The 16,806-nt window shown below is 36.6% G+C and overlaps 1 protein-coding gene and 1 long non-coding RNA gene across 2 annotated transcripts in view; both read right to left on the bottom strand.

Annotated features, from left to right (window-relative positions):
* The window catches only part of cdh13 (cadherin 13, H-cadherin (heart)), a 1,127,464-nt gene that overhangs the window by 17,644 nt on the left and 1,093,014 nt on the right, over positions 1–16,806 (bottom strand).
* On the bottom strand, positions 850–16,317 carry LOC115421144 (uncharacterized). The gene is made up of 3 exons (XR_003935635.1): positions 16,306–16,317; positions 16,024–16,028; positions 850–1,209 (listed from the first exon to the last, which is right to left on the bottom strand). It is a non-coding gene; the product is annotated as an uncharacterized LOC115421144 (long non-coding RNA).

Below are 16,806 nucleotides of genomic sequence, written 5' to 3'. Positions count from 1 at the left end.
TATGTGATTCTGTTTTAAATCAGAAATATTTACATTAGTTTTACACAATATATTATCTTTCAAATTACCGTACTTTCCGGGCTATAAGTCACACCTGAATATAATCCGCAGGTGTCCACATTTTGATATGAGATATTTACACAGAAAGATGGTAAACAGAAAGATTATTTAAATATTTATTTCCATACTTTAACTGCTTTTTTCCAAATAGTGCCTGTAACACGGAAGTAAAACAGCAGGAACAGGCTGGTTAAAAAACCCAGAAAAGTCACTGATCTCTCTCTTCATCTTCCTTCTGCTCATTGAAACCACTGCAGTCGTCTTCTTCAGTGTTGGAGTTGAACAGCCTCAGAAAGGCTTTGTCACACACCTTCTTCGTCTCTCCTCTGTTGTTGCTCAATGGCACTTCTGTGCTGCAGCTCTATTTCCTTCTTGGACAGACACATCGATTGCTTTTAACTTAAAAGCTGCAAAATATGCATTTCTTTGTGTGTTTTCCACGATGAGGGTTTGTGCATGACACGCAAAATGATTGTTAAACGTTAAACTTAAAACTTCTCCTCTTCATCACTTCTTCCACCTGTCTGTCTCACTTTTGCACTTCCTGCTAGAGCGCCCCCTGGTGGTCGGTAGCACGTATAAATCTATAATTGAGCTGCATCGTTGTATAAGCCGCAGGGTTCAAAACGAGAAAAAAGTAGTGGCTTATAGTCCGGAAAGTACGGTAAGTGTTTTATTAAAAAATTTCAACTTAAGAAATGAGGCTTACGCTGTAGGGGAGTGACAGCAAGGGTATATCCCAGAAACCCCCCCAGTCCTCTGCTATACATAAATCTATACACGATAACTTTAAGACAATCGGTATAAACTCAATTTGAGCTACATTGACCTGATAGTGGCAGAATAATGGTCAGAGAACCAATTTTCCCCAAAAAAACTCCACCTAGGGAATGGAAATGACACCACATGAACTCTGGATGGTAACAAGAAAATGGACATTTGTAAAACGATCAATATGAACCAAATTCGGTCTCAATTAGCCTATTATTGCTGGATTTGTGTCCAAAAAACTGATCTTCAACTGAAGCGCCCCCATGTGGATGACATACAATCCTCATAGAGAAGCTGAAATCGACAGGGTTCTTCCACCTGGGGTCCCCTGTGTTGGTTATCAAAGGAGAAGAAATCCAACCAAATCTGTCTGAGTTACTGCGTTCACACGAAGGATATCCGGCGGTGGTCGGGGTAAAACCATTAAGTATAAGAAGCTTTATTGTTATCATATTTACCCTGTAAAGTCTGAACCATTAAATCATTGACAGAAAATTCCAGTTCTTTGAAACTGGAGCCTTTATTGGTTATTTTTTTTTTCTTGAAAAACCCGATGTATACAATTAGATACATGCAATACACGGATAATCCACCAGGGGGGAGAAATTCATTCACCAGAGGCCTTTCCAGTGACACTACAAGACTGTCATTAATGAGGAAGGAGGAAGAACTTTGACAATTTTGAAAAGAAATGACCAATTTGTTAGACATGTTTGTGTTATATTATGTATATCACTGTGTTGTTCTGTGTGTTTTTATGATGTTTTGCCTTTTTGTCAACTGCCTAGGGACCACAGATGGAAATTAGCACTGCTGCTACAATCTGTCATATTTACAGCTGCAATTGTAGATGTTCATTAATATGCACTGTCCCTAATAAACAAACAAACAAACAAACAAATAAATGTTTTTGTTTGTTCAAAAATAATGTTTGAGCATTGAGACCCAATGTATCAAATATGATACAAAATTGAAAGTCATACATGGAAATTGATATTTCAAAAACATTTTTTTTTGGGTTGTTCAAAGGAACCAATAAAGGCTCCAGTTTCAAAGAACTGGAATTTTCTGTTAATGTTTTAATGGTTCAGCCTTTACAGGGTTAATTATATAAATTAAACATTAACACATATGCCATAATCAGGAATGAACTTTTAATCAGCTCTACTTATGTTTTAGATCCTCACAACACTAGAGATGGCAATTTCATTCTTTATATATTTTTCTTGTGACTGAGACGTGTTGATTTGTCATTAAGTGTGTGCACTTGAACGTACCCTGCACGTACTAGATCTATCTTTGGAACATCCATTAACATTGATAACATTTGACACCGATATATTTATATGCACATGAATATTCCACTATTATTCCCAGTGACAACATTGTTAATTTGACATCTGTCGTGTAAACAGCATGTTCTATTATACTGACAATTAGACCTACTTCCAAACCCAGCATTTCTAAGCTACAACAGGTGGGATGTGCCAATATTAGTCTAGTTTCCTTGGATTCCTTGGACATGTATACACTGCACATTTGCTAAATACATCTATTCTAAACATTTTAACAGGGAATATGAGTGGGTTTTTGGATGTGAGCAAATTTATTTATTTATTTTTTAAACATGACCTTTTCAAGATGACATGAAGTGAAACTTAAAAAAAAAAAAATAGTGTAAAACTATTTTAAAAATCTACTTTTAAACAGGTATGTACACTAGTGGAATGTTAGTGGAAGATTTATTTCACTTGACATGTAAGTAGTTTGTTAGGGATTGTCAAAATAAAGGTAAAAACTACATTTTTGTCCATCTAATCATAGTCAGTGACACATGGACACAGCATAAATTGTCAGTAAGTACTTCTGACAATTAAATATAAACATAATAAATTAAACACCAGCTTCAAAACTGTCATTATAACAGGTGTCTTCATGTTTTCTTGTGTCACAAATGTCTTTTTAACAAATTCTTTTGCAAATTTGCTTTCAGGAACAACTTAACTTTCAATGTCTGTTCATTAATTATCATTATTATAAATAATAAAGGCTTAAAACAGTGCGTTTTAGTATTTGATTTGACGTTTTTAGCATATTTATCATCAGAAACAACTGTAAATGTCCATAATGAAACTTTTTGAGTTTACAGAAATAAACTTTCAACTCTTTCACATCTGCTCAAACATGCTTTTTGGTCTTGAACGTTCAGTATCTATATTATAGCTTCAGATTTTTGTTAATTCCAGGCGCTTTTTTAGCTTGTGTGGAAGTTTCTGGCACAGTTCCTTTCTACTTGTAATAGAATTTCATATTGCTGCCATAAAGTGTTATATAGTGTCAGAAAGTGTAGGATCTCCGTAGGGCTTTAGCCCTATCAGCCTGGGCCTAAAAAATTATATTAATATTCATCTACTATAAAAATATAATAAATCAGGACAATGGATGTTTTTTTCAACTTTTGCTCAAAGTTTAGACCCTAATGTTAATAAAAGTACATCAAAAGTGTATTTTAGTGCAAACTTTAATGTTCATACATGATTTTTCATCAAAGCAAAATTTACAATATTTTGAGGCAGGGATTGAAAGACAGTGTATGACCAATTAGTTTATTGAAAGTCATGAGAATTTATTTGCCACAAGAAAATTGACATAATAGAAAATGTTTTTATTCTATGTGTCCTCCTTCTTTCTCAATAACTGCCTTCACACGCTTCCTGAAACTTGCACGTGTTCCTCAAATATTTGGGTGACAACTTCTCCCATTCTTCTTTAATAGTATCTTCCAGACTTTTACGTAATAGTTTTGCTCATAGTCATTCTCTTCTTTCCATTATAAACAGTCTTTATGGACACTCCAACTATTTTTGAAATCTCCTTTGGTGTGACGAGTGCATTCAGCAAATCACACACTCTTTGACGTTTGCTTTCCTGATTACTCATATGGGCAAAAGTTTCTGAGGAGGTATGGATAATAGTGTTAGGTATGATTATGACATCAATATATGTTTGGTTTCAAAACAATTGACGTAGTGCCTGCTGAGAAAAAACAACTAAATGTTCATTGTAAATTTTGCTTCCCCACCCTGTATTTAATCCCTTGTTTTATGTTTGGTGTACGGCACTTTGGCCTGCTGTAAAGTTCTTAAAGTGCTTTATAAATAAAGTTGGTATGGTATGGCATGGTAAGTTACTCATTGTTGAACGGCTGTGTCTGTGTTGTTCCTCCGCTGTCAATGTGATGACGTCATCATACGACAAGTCGACTCGACTTCGAGTTTATTGACAAATAAGTCGATCTGAAAAAATCTGGAGTCACTAATGCCCTAGATCTCCGCTTTGCGATGCTGTTTGAATTTTGTGGATCGCACAAACAGTTGGGGAGTTAGAGTAATTTGAATACTGTAAAGTGCAAATGCAGCACCGGAGAGACTGCAGTTGTTAAAGGGTTAAAAAAAAAAAAAAAAAAGAACAGACAACAAATGGATAAAATCTCCCTATTATTGACGCATAATAATGACTAGAAATGGGTTTATTTTCTGCATCATGGCTTGTGAATGTCTTTAAAAATCTAGACAGATTTAGGGTAAAAACTTATATAACTGGTATAACCCCCTGAACAGATGTAACGACAAATGTACCAACAAGTCATTTATAAAAGATTAGTCAAACATGAGTTCAGGCTGGTGAAATCAATTTATATTCTTCATAAAGAATTCATGATGCCTTAAAGCTTTACTTGCTAATGATCAACAAATTATGCATATATCTAAACAGAAACTTTTTTTTTGGTTCATACGAAGTATAACCCATAAAGACCCAGTGCTACTTTTGTGAGTTTCCAAATGTGTTTTCTCTAGATTTCACCTTTTCTAAGTGATTTATCTCCATTTATCATAATATTATCCTCTCCATTTTGCATTTTTTCAGAGAAAATCAGGTGTTTTCTGATATCTAATTTCCTGATCATGTACTTGAATCACCATGATGACATTACATTTGCAGGATATTATATCAAAAAAGAGAAAACTGAAGAAAAAGTGTCATTTTCAATCAAATATATCATTAACTGAACATAAACTAAAGCTATATTCAGACAGCAGGCCTTAATGCACAATTCGGATTTTTTGGTGAAATCTGATTTTTTCTTTATTTACATGTATTAATAGGAATAGTGGATCAACAGTGATTTACCTTTTAACCCTTTCATGCATGAATTATGAGAACCTCAGTCAATATTTTTTTCTTGAGTGATTTTATTCCTCTTTAGGTGTGAAAAAAACAATGCAATTGAAATTTTTTTATGAACCTGTTTTTCACGGAGTTACAAAAATGTCCACTCAGCTGGACACCATGCATTCAATTTTTGAAGCAAAGAAACATTTATTTATAGCCTACCATTAGAAAGTGATATTCTGTATGAAAACTATGAAATAAAAACATTTTTAATGCCATTTCCTCACATTTTAGCATACTCTAATACTAGTTGTTACTCACTTCATGGAGATAATATGCAAAAAAAAAAAAAAAACCTTTTTGTTTAAGAAAACTGTTAATTTCAGTCTAATAACAATCAGCAATTGATTTAGTGCAGATCAGGTTTATCACAAACAGTAAAGTTAGTGTAATGGCATGAATGGCAGTGTTTGGGATGATGCATAAGCGTCCACTATATTGGCTGATATGGAACTAAAACAACAAAACCCATGAATATGCAACAGAACAGCTGTCCACTGTAGTGACCACTATGCATGAAAGGGTTAATATCAGTAAATGATTTTGGTCACTGGTGGATATTTGGATCTTTATGAGTAGGGATGGGAATCGAGAACCGAATCCCAGTACCTCGATTCCTTGGAATCGTTTGCCTGCCTGCTTAACGATTCTGCTTATCGATTCCGCCTTCGTTGTGCATGCGCGATGACGTCACACATACGCTGCATTGTTTTGGTCAGAACGTAGCCAACATGGCGTTGAGGCAGAAACGGTCTAAACAGACGACACCAGGTCCACTTACTTGGAACACTGTCAAAGCTTCCATGTCTTCTAAGGGGTGGAATCCCTCCAATATCCTCAAACATTTGTCCACAGCATGTGACTCATTTACAGGAATGTCACGTATTTGATACGATACTTAGCAGAGTCTTGTGAATGTAGCAGCAGAGTGAACGCCGGGCCGGTTCTGGTTCCAGTGTGGGCAACAAACATCGTAACTCCTCAAATACAAGTTTCCGAAGGTAAGAAGGGAAAGGAAATGAAGTGCACAACAACGGGAGACAAGCTGAGCCGAATCGAACCGGTTCCACGTAGTAGAAATGCGGCAATAGAGGAATTAGTAAACGTCTTTAGTTTCACTTTCACTGTACGCCCCCACCCTGAACTGGCCCGGCGTCATCTGCTATTATCAAGCCCAGATTAACCATATGGGCAACTGGGCAATTGCCCAGGGGCCCACGACCTCTGAAGGGCCCTGGGTAGCCCGGGCATAACTAAAATATCTGGTTATCTTTTGCTTATAAATGAAACTGTCCGCAAAAAGTGTTCTTAAATAAATACTTGATACTTTGGAAATGGTTTCTTATTTATTTTTTGTGAAAATGGAGGACACTTCCCTCTCTTTCTAATGTAGTGGATCAATTTTAGATTATACTGATGCTAATGTGTTTTGTTTTCATATCATCATATGCAAGTGAGTGGCCTTGACAAGAGGCTATAGTGGTGCACTTGTAGTTCTACGAGCATTTACACATTTGTACATCAAAATGCATTTGATGATAGTTAGATATTGAAGTATGGGGTATATTTACATATATTCCTGGAACTTATTCTGTATTTTGCCAGATTATAGGGATCCTGGGGTTGTGATGATGGGGCCCTTGAATATTGTTGCCCAGGGTATGAAGTGTTAATCTGGCCCTGGCTATTATTATTTGTACATACTGTATATGTTATATTTTCTGTGCAGAGATGGAAATATAAAAGACAGTTAATGCAAACACACCCGTTTGTACTCTTTTATTCCCTCAACCAATGAGAATCGATAAGAGAATTGATAAGGAATCGGATCGATAAGGATAATCGATAATGGAATCAGAATCATTAAATTCTTAACGATTCCCATCCCTATTTATGAGTTAAACGGGCTTTTTCACATCATATACACGTGGTATTTTTCACTTACGAATCAGTCGACAAGTTGAGCTCACCATAAATCACCTAATAGCAACGGTTTATCGCACTTTTGTCTTAAAGAAATACTACAGACTCTTTAAATACCCCCAGAGTGACTTTTCATATCTCGGTTTAAAGATCAAAAAGTCTGGGGAGCTTAACAGAGTCGGCAGAAACCCTCCACCGTATATACACACACACATCTCTCTGAATCTCTTCAAAGGAAGCTGAGAAAAAGCCATATTTTTACTAGAGTAAATAAGCCCCTAAACATCCTGTCTCTCTAGCTGGAAGGGGATTAGTGTAGAGCTTGGAGAAGGAAGAGGAAAAGTGGCTGTCAGAGCGAAGCGAGGGATCAGAGAAGAGGAATAGTGTGGACTAAAACCCTGGGGAGGATGGAGGTAAATTAGTGGCATCTGGGCTGGAAGTTGTTGGTTGTGTTTAATGGTAAATGCTTTGTTTTTACTCCGCCCTCTCTCTCTCTCTCTCTCTCTTTCTCCGGTGCCTTTGTTTGCTCTATCTTACTCTCGGTAATACATTATTATTCTTGCTGAAATTACAGAGTAACACACGGAGAGGCAGTTTTCTCCAGTGCATTACAACCACAGACAAATCTGCAGCCCGAGCCCATAATCCTGCATGGAAAAGACTTTAGCATGCAGTTTGAGCTTGTAGACCTGCCTAAATTGAGCTCGTACAGGGTGAATTGGTGCGGCGCGGACTGAAACGTGTATGTGTGTGTGTGTGTGTGTATGTTTGTGTGTCAGCGCAGGAGTATCAGCACATGTTCTCCCAGGAGATTTTCTTTTTATCACCTTATTTCCCATCTTACTTCTCTTCTAATCCAAACTCACACATAGCCACTACAGGCAAAAACACATTAATCTCTTTAACTCCAGTGATGTCCACAACACCTATATATATATATATATATATATATATATATATATATATATATATATATGTGTGTGTGTGTGGGTGGGTGGGATATGCATTTACATACTGTCCATCTCGCTCGACTTATTGGCAGTCACACTTGATCAGCTTTGGGGTTTTTTACGCAGAGCAGCGAACAGAAAAGCTGCCGTGTCCACAGAGGGATGGAGTTTCCAGCATCAGTTCCCATGTGCACTGATAGGGGGCAGTATGGTCATCTGTGTCGCTTTGCCACCTGTGAGCTGTACTGCCGGCCAAAGCGGAGAATTTATCCCTGTGATTACATCTATAATTAGAAATCACTGTTATGAGTAATTGTCCTTTTTGTGTGCATTCGCAGCCTATGGGAGGATGTATCGACTGCACTTGGTGTGCCCCATTTGGGAGGCTTTTCTCAGGCGAACAATGAGCATCTGAAGCCACATCAGAGTATATATGCTTTTTATGTTTTCATCTGTTCTTCTGTATTTTATTCTTTTATTTACGTTTTATCTATTCTTCTGTATTTTTCTTGATTTATTTTTTTATTTTTAATTTTATTTTTTTTTTTACAGTTGTTCTATGTCTTTTAATCTATTCTTGTATTTTACTCTGTTATTTTGGTTTTTATTTATTTTTCTGTACAGCACTTTGGTCTACTGTGGTTCTTTTAAAGTGCTTTACAAATAAAGTTGAATTGGATTATCTATCTATCTATCTATCTATCTATCTATCTATCTATCTATCTATCTATCTATCTATCTATCTATCTATCTATCTATCTATCTATCTATCTATCTATCTATCTATCTATCTATCTATCTATCTATCGGCTAAAATTTGCTTCGAGGTCTTATTTATGTCTTTGTGCATAAGAAATCAATATAAGTGAATCCCCAAAGGAAGTTTGTGTTGGTAAATGCAAGTTATGCAAATGTACAGGATTTCAGTTCTGTTGCAACATGTTGATGGTCATATGAACTATGTTTTCAGGTCAAAAATGTCCAGTTTCATCACAATTAATGCTATATTTTCATGTCACAAATGGCCAAGTTATATTTGAACTGAATTTACCTGAAAAACAAATATTCTTTTCTTTTAGATTCCCCAATTTTTCTTACAAGATTCTATCCTACATATCACACGTTTTATTTTTACAGGTTGCAATATGGAGTATGGTGCTGATCCATCCTGCTTATGTTACGCCAAAACATACATTAAGAATGTCACATGTCACTTTTTAAATCAACAGTTTTCTAATAATAAGCATTTTTATAAAGAAATGACAATTCTATATTGTTATTTACTCTTTAGTATGATGATAAACTATACAATAAATAATTCTGATCCTAGTTTTTGCACAGGGATCATTTGTGGAAACGGTGACATGGCTGCAGAGCATCAGTATGATGGGATCTGTAACAACCATGTCACATCCGTCCACTGTCACATTTTGTGTTTTTGTGTCAGCTGTTATTGTTTTAGATCCACAATACTAACATTTATGAAGAAGAGGAGAATTAGCAATAGTAAGTATAGAAGTTTATTCCTAATAAAGTACTGGTACTGACCAGAGCATCATGGGTAATGTCACGTCTGTCCACCAGCAAAAGTTTTCACATACACGTGCTATTCCAAATCCAATATTTCTGAAAATATAGCTTCCACTGTCAAATAATATCAGTAGTCTGTGCACAAATGTATTAGCATTATTTCAACACAGTTCTATGCATTTCTTACAACTTTTTTTTTTTGACAAAAATGGCCACTCATTTGAGCACCCAAGTGACTATTTTTCACATACATTACCAAACAGTGACAGAATCGGTTACAGTGAGGAAACACTAGTCGCTTTTCCACTGGCCCTCAAATTGCACAAATATAACTTGAGCATAAAAATGTACCTAATGGAAAAACAACAATTTCACCAAAACTCTCATTTTTTGATTAAAAGTTTTTGCGCTGGCAAGAGGTGGTTTTTCGGGCATAGTACAAATGGTATATCACACAAAACTGCAATGGAAAGACCTTTTTTCACAACTAGTCAGGTGAATAAAAAAACGGATGTTGACGTACGTTTCAACAAGTGAAGAAGAAGAAGAAGAAACATGTCGCAGTATGTGTGGACACACCAGGTAACCCAATCATTTTTTAATTTAGTACGAGATAGAGGGGTAATATAATAATAATGAATATATCTGTAAATTAACATGATATTTACATTTGTTGCCATGTTTATGGAATGACTTCTCATGACATCTTGCAATAATAAATAAACAAATCATCGTATTTGTGATTTAATGGAAAAACCAAAATTACGCACTTCTGTTTTTTTGACATTTAGTAAATATCGGTCAAGTTTTGTGCAGATGTCCAACGGAAAAGCGACTAATGATGTTCAAAGGGATAATGTGGATGTTGACAGGTGTCTGGATCAGCGCTTATGTTGTTCTAAAGTTCTAAAATACATGTTCCTTTCACCTTACATGTGTTTTTCTTGTATTTTTTCTTTTCACTTGAGTTTTTATTGAAATTTTACAACCACATAATCAACAAACACAACAACAATGAACAAAATAACCTTGCTTGGGTACACTACATGACACTGCATTCACATTATTCAGTCCTTCCACCATTACAGGTTCTGTAATCATTCCATTTATTCAATTTTTTGTCCACTTCTGCTTCTTGTAGTCACAGTTTGTGAGTTATTTTTTCTATTGTGTATGTTCCTTCAATAATTATGATCCATTGGTTCTTTGTTGGTGGTTCTGTCTTTCCCCAGTTCCTTGTAACAGCTTTTTTGCAAGATGCTAAAAGTACTTTAACCAAATACATGTCATTTTCCACTACATTTCCTTCAACACAAATACAGTACATCAGATCACATTAGAATCTCATACCCCATTATTTGTCGTTGTATTTTTTATTTTTACTTATTTTTGCCACATATGGGTAAGGAACCAAATATGGCTTCCCCAAAAACGGGGAAGCTATTTGATGTTCTTCACACACACTCTCCGAGCCAAAGATTAAGATAAAAATCTACCCAGAGTCGACCTGAGAGCACCGAGTAATTTTCTTTCTTGACATAAAGTTTTATTTTTCCAAATGTATCACTTCTCTGTGAGTAGCTCTGGCTTGAGTTAATATTAAAAATAAATAACTCACATCACATCACAGAGCTATAATTACAAGCACTTTTAAGCACTTAAAGGAGTGATATTTTGCTTTTTTAAATGGAATTATGCATTTTAAAACATTTCCCTGTGGTCTCCATAAACTGTAAATGCTCTGCTTGGGTCTGAATTCTTCATTAATTCAACTCCACAGGTCCATCTTCAAACACATTTCTGAGTAATGACACCAGAAAGGTCATTTTGAGCACTGGCCCTTTAAATGCAAATGAGCCACTTCATACCCCGCCCCCTCCAGGTTGTTGACCGTGCTGTTCTGTCCCGTTCAGCCACTTGTGTTCGTTAATAAAAACAACAACTGAATATTTTAGGTAATCGGCTCGAAGTTCGGACATATTTTCAGTTTTTACCACAATTATGTCGTACTCGGAGAAATGTTCGTCGGAAGTCTTGACCTTATATGTGCAAATGTCGTGACATAAGTAGGTATAAAACGCAACAAATTAAGAAGGAATTAAAACAGGTTGTAGAAATCCACTGGATTTTTGCCCAAATGAATATAAAGATAGCTTTGCAGCACCTGGAGGGTTCAAATTCAAACTTTTGGAACTTAGGGTCCAAATACACAAAGACTAATAAAAGTGGGTGTAGCAAAATATGACTCCTTTAACCCTTTCATGCATGAATTATGAGAACCTTCGTCGAGATTTTTTTCCTGAGTGTTTTTATTCGTCTTTAGGCATGAAAAAACAATGCAACTGATTTTTTTTTTTTTTTTTAATAAACCTGTTTTTCATGAAGGTAGATTTGTTTCTTAATTGCTTTAAGTAAAAAAAAAAAAAATCAATAAAAAAAAGTGTTAGAATGCAGAAAAAAAATTAAAATCCAAAAAATTGCATTTGAACACTTTTTTTCTTTGATTGAAGTGATTTTTTATTTTTTTTTAATTGATTTTTTTTTTTAATGAAAATATTTTTGGGGGGTTTAAGCAATAAAGAAAAAAATCTGCCTTCATAATTTTTTTGTGGAGTTCCAAAAATGTCCATTCTGCTAGACACCATGTGTTTAAGTTTTGAATATCAGAAAGTGATATACAAAATCGAAACATTTTTAATGCAGCTAATCTGATGTCTTCTCACATTTTATCATATGCGCAATTTTTTTATTAGCAATTGATTTACACTCAAACATGTCACTGCAGATCAGGTTTATCAAGAACAACAAAGTTATAGTAATGGTTTGAATGTCAGTGTATGGGATGATGCATAGGCGTCCACTGAGTTAACTCATAACGAACTAAAACAACAAAACCCATGAATATATTTGAGAACAGATGTAGAATAAGGGTACATTTACACGGCAACACTCCGCAAAGATTTCTCCTTTGCGTTATAAAATCATTCCGCGTTAAGACGAAGCCGCTATGATAACGATCTGCGTTAACATGAGTCCGCGAGGACGGCTGAATACGCTGTAGTGGCCATGCCAGACCAGTAGCTGGCGATGTAGAGCTGTAGTGAAACAGTGGCGGTAAAACACGCGCCTGCGCACAAACGATTTCCGGTTTAGACAGCCTTTAAATGAGGAGAAGAAGACGAACAAGAAGATGCAGACAACACTATTTACAAACAACAATGGCGAGTGGTCGTACAAAGACGCAGGACTTCTTTGTCTGGACAGACGAGCTGAGCACAGTTAGCAGCACGTATGTTGTTCTGAAACCGGCCATTGTTGTTGTGGTTGTTCCTTCTTTTTCTGCAGCTTTATTGCGTCATAGAGGCTGGCAAACCAGCTTGGAGGCGCATTACCGCCACCAACTGGCCTGGAGTGGGTTAACTGGCGGTTCTTGGCTGCGTGCGCATGCGGTGACGTCATATTTTACCCCGGAACGCTCCGATTCGCGTTAACACGGAGCTGAAATGCGGAGCGTATCGATAACGTTCCACCCTGGACCCTGGTATCAAAAGTTTCCGGATTCAGGCACTCTAGGCACCGTTTCCATGTTAACAGAAGGCTAATCCGCGATGAAATCTTCCCGGAGTCGACTGAATCCGACGCCGTGTAAACGGCCCCTAACTGTCCACTGTAGTGACCAATATGCATGAAAGGGTTAAACTAAAATTCAAGCACTTTTCACACCTTGAAAACACGACATTGAAATTGAGGCATTTTCAAGCATTTCTGGTACCAGTACGAATCCTGGGAGTAGAAAGTACAGATAATTACTACATACATTCATTTCTATTAATGATTTTAAAAGTATCATGGAGAATGCAATGAAGGAGGAATGTCACTGTTTTTCTTGATGCTATTATGGTTGAAGAGTTGTTATTGTTTGTTGTGTATCCTGTATGTGTTTTATGTAGGGATGCACTGATACCACTTTTTTCCAGACCGAGTATGAGTACTTACATTTGAGTACTTGCCGATACTGAGTACCGATACGAGTACTTAATAATCCCATTCCAGTTCTTAGTTCCTTTTGTAAATGTGCTTTACTGTCGTTGTCATTAGTCTGACTGGAACAAAGTGCTGCTACTGACATTTAATGTGTTGGAATGAGCGTTTCTCAATTAATCCACCAGGGGGCGCCGCTCTGAATTAACCATACTGGACAAATACCACGAAGAAGAGGAAAGTTTTTTGAGAAGAAGAAGAAGAAAGTCAATAATAACAAACATGGAGACGACAGAGGTAACACTAATATGATACTAATATTGCAGCGTTTTCGCTACAAAGGTTTAACAGCTTAGCTTCAGCAGGTAGAGAAAAGAGAAATGAGTGATAAGTTTCATTTTCACTTCTGTTGGCGGCGGTCCGCACTGCTCCGTATACCCGCTGGTATTCTCATTCTGTTTACTCATCCGCAAGCACCTGGAAAACAGATGGAATGTACGCAGAGGACGGACAGAACGCTGTGTCCGTATCTGTCTGTGTTTTTAACGTTACTGTCAGTCAGCGTTACTTTTATCACCGTCATTTATTTTGGAAAATCTCTACACTCTTCACACTTCTCACACATTATTCCTCCTCCTCGTACCTGCTGCACTGAACTGTGAATGTCAAACAGCCGTAACTGGTATCGGAGCATTTGTATCGGATTACTTTTACGAGTATGAGTACAAGTACGCACACTGAGTATCGGAGCCGATGCCGATACTCGTATCCCTAGTTTTATGTTGTTTGGACTTTGTATGGCTGCTACCTTGGCCAGGTCTCCCTTGCAAAAGAGAAACCTAATCTCACTGGGACTTCCTGGTTAAATAAAGATAAAATAATCTAAATAAATAATTGCCGTAAAATCAAAAGTATGCATTATTATTTTCACTTAAATAAAGTATATGTACAGGGTGGGGAAGCAAAATTTACAATGAACATTTAGTTGTTTTTTCTCAGCAGGCACTACGTCAATTGTTTTGAAACCAAACATATATTGATGTCATAATCATACCTAACACTATTATCCATACCTTTTCAGAAACTTTTGCCCATATGAGTAATCAGGAAAGCAAACGTCAAAGAGTGTGTGATTTGCTGAATGCAATCGTCACACCAAAGGAGATTTCAAAAATAGTTGGAGTGTCCATAAAGACTGTTTATAATGGAAAGAAGAGAATGACTATGAGCAAAACTATTACCAGAAAGTCTGGAAGATACTATTAAAGAAGAATGGGAGAAGTTGTCACCCCAATATTTGAGGAACACTCGCGCAAATTTCAGGAAGCGTGTGAAGGCAGTTATTGAGAAAGAAGGAGGACACATAGAATAAAAACATTTTCTATGATGTCAATTTTCTTGTGGCAAATAAATTCTCATGACTTTCAATAAACTAATTGGTCATACACCGTCTTTCAATCCCTACCTCAAAATATTGTAAATTTTGCTTCCCCACCCTCTAATGTGGGAAGACTATGCAAGTAAACATTTTTAATGCTCCTAATCTGATGTTTTCTCACATTTTAACATATTCTAATACTAGTTGTTACTCACTTAATGGAGAAAAAAAAACAACCAAACAAAAAACAACAACTGTTAATTACACTCTAAGAACAATACGAATTGATTTGCGCTAAAACATGTTACTGCAGCTCAATCGATTTAACAAGAACAGTAAAGTTTCACTAATGGTATGAATTGCAGTTGAAATACAGCCAGTGATGTATGGCGTCAATTTAGTGGACATGATTAATTGCAAATTTCTTCCAGTATAAAATAAATATCTGGAATTTTTAACACTGATAGTAATCCTTAGATGTTACTTGATGCAGGCACATTTTTTCTACCTACAGGGGTGTACTGATATAGAGGGATTTACAAGATATTCCTGGGATGTTCAGCATTTCTAACTTCCTGTCAGCCATCTTGGTTATGAGTAAAAAAAATAAATAAATAAATAAAAAAACACTTCCCATGACTGGCCAATAGGTGACAATGTATGGGCTCATGTATAAGCGTCCCACTTTGTTGGCAACTAAAAAGTCAAAACCCATAAATATAAAGGAGAACAGCTTTTGAAGAGCTGTCCACTCTACTGACCACTATGCATGAAAGGGTTAATTGGTTGTAATTGGGGTGTGAAGGGGATTTTAAGCAATATAGTAAAAAACGCTCCAGGAAAACATCTTGCACCGCACCTTTAAGTACAGTAACAAAATTATAAAAAACACTTTATTCCATTCCTCCACTGTGTATATGCATGTACTGTACATCTGCAAGCCCTCTGTGAATGTAGCATCACACTCTAACTCGTGCTAATCTGTGTACGCATGTGTAGCACAAGCGTTGAGTGTAACTCTGCAGCACATTGATCTCAAACAAACAGAAAAAAAAAAAAAGGCTTACAATGGAGAGGAGTGAAAGTGGGCCCCCCTGCAAAGCCTTGGGATTTGGCTACCAATCCTGCAACAGCAAACAAAGGTCTAGAAGGCTTCAGAAGACACAGTATATGTTGGATCTGTGCACTCATCGGCACCCACTCTCCCTCCCTCGCCATCCTGCAGGGTTACATACATTATTTAAAGCGCTGAAAAAGCAACCCCAGCGGAGTGTACTGTGGCTCAGAGCTACGACAGTAAGGACGAGGCTCTTTTCTTCTGTGTTTTTTTGCCGAGCCCAGTGCAGCCCAAAGACGCGGCGCTACGATCCGACTGAGGTTATATAGTCCTGCGATGGTAAGAGTTCCAACCCCGCATTAGCAAACCCGGCTTCACGGCCCACATGTTGTTTGAATTCTTTTGATTCGCAGCCGATAAACAAAACAAAAACTCTATCAGCGCTGGAGAAGTGATGCAGTTTTCTTTCAACTTTTCTTTCATCAGTTCTCTGGATCCTGGCTTTGTGTTTACGAAGACACAAAGTTAGCCGATTCTTTCTGCCTTTGTGTCTGATTTTATAAAATATACGAACTCGAATACTTATATAGTTTCATAATGATGTGATTTTTTTTTTTTTTTTTTTTTTGAGAGGGGCTGAAATAAGTTGCTCTTGTGTGTTTATAGTAATTTTCTGCCTGTTTACCCATAAACACCCAAATATCCACCAGTGATCAAAAGCATCTACTGATCTAAACTGTTTAATACCTATTGATCCACTAATCCTGTCAATACATGTAAATAATTGGTATAAAATACAGTTTGTCATCTTTTCATCGTCATCAGATATGACCCATTTGGACATTCAGAGGCTCTGTAGTTACCGTGGAAACACCGTCATCTTCTACAACATTGATTCACCAGTAAAACCCATGGAGTTGGAC

Source organism: Sphaeramia orbicularis, chromosome 6, assembly GCF_902148855.1.
Source record: "Sphaeramia orbicularis chromosome 6, fSphaOr1.1, whole genome shotgun sequence".
In the NCBI taxonomy this organism is placed as follows: domain Eukaryota; kingdom Metazoa; phylum Chordata; class Actinopteri; order Kurtiformes; family Apogonidae; genus Sphaeramia; species Sphaeramia orbicularis.
Note: the sequence above shows the minus strand (reverse complement) of the source record. Positions and strands in the feature narration are given on the sequence as shown.